Source organism: Arachis ipaensis, chromosome B04 (genome assembly GCF_000816755.2).
Source record: "Arachis ipaensis cultivar K30076 chromosome B04, Araip1.1, whole genome shotgun sequence".
Classification (NCBI taxonomy): Eukaryota; Viridiplantae; Streptophyta; class Magnoliopsida; order Fabales; family Fabaceae; genus Arachis; species Arachis ipaensis.
In genome coordinates this window covers 116261855-116263092 of record NC_029788.2, presented here as the reverse complement: position 1 = coordinate 116263092, position 1238 = coordinate 116261855, and positions in this window count along the sequence as shown.

Genomic DNA, 1238 nt, shown 5'->3' with positions numbered 1-1238 from the left:
AAGATTAATTTTAGATATTATTCTAATAATAAAGACTATCAGAGATTTAGAGTGACATGTTAGACAAATTTATGTGTAGAAACCTTTTAGAAGAACATTTTCATTGGACAAGAATATTTGTGGAGATAATGAAGGTCACTGAAATAGTTTTATTTCACGATTGAATTTTTTACATAATGAAATAGAGAAATGAAATATCACGATGCTGATAAAACACTATAACAAAAATATTGACTATCGTTAAAATTATTGTTAGATTTAGCGTTGTATTGTATCGGCAAATTTACTTCAAATTTTTTAATAAAAAGGAGAAAAAATTTGTCGTCATAAAAAATTATCTCAAAAGAAGAGGATAATAAATCTAATAAAAAAGACGGTAAATTTGAATAGGGTTAATGTAAATATAATTTTATCTTATGTGTTTTTTTACCAAATTTTGAGAAGAATGTAATATGATTAATATTGTTTTAAATATTTCAATTACCATAATTTCATATTTTTAATTTGTATATTTGATATTTGATATTTGATATTTCACATCAAATTTAAAACATTATTTCAATTATTAATTATCGAAATGCATTGTAGATGGGCAAAAAAATATTATTTAAAAAAATACTACCGTCGGAATATATCGATGGTAACAGCCCAGTTAAATTTCAAAATAAATAAATAAAATAAAAAAAACCTTTTTCGTTGGCATTACCATCAGATTAGTTCACCGATAAGATGACGCGTTACCGTCGAAAAATTTCGATGATAAATTGTGACAGATTTTATTTTTTTTATAACTATATTCAGTCGCAGATTTTGACGGTAATTATCGTCGGACAAAATAAATTCGACGATAATTATTTATTGATGAAGTTTATATCGTCGGACTTTGTTTGATTTTCCAATGATAAATTCGATAATACTTAACATTTTTTTGTAGTGAAATTTTATACGGATGATTGAAATAAATCTCGAAACACATAAGTAATGTCTCAACCTTTCATTTGCTAACTAAAATTATGTCATCGTATTAGCATATGTTAATATACTTGAGAAAAATAAAGAGCATATCACTCTTTAAAAGGACCTGCTATTAGAAATAAGAAACACAAGTTTTAAAATTTTAACTTTTTATTTTTCTTTTTGAAAAAGCCTTAAGTAATTAACCTACATAACTAGGAAGTTATTCTTTTAAACTTCAGTCATTTATATAAAACATAATATAATAGAAAATTAAGATGGGT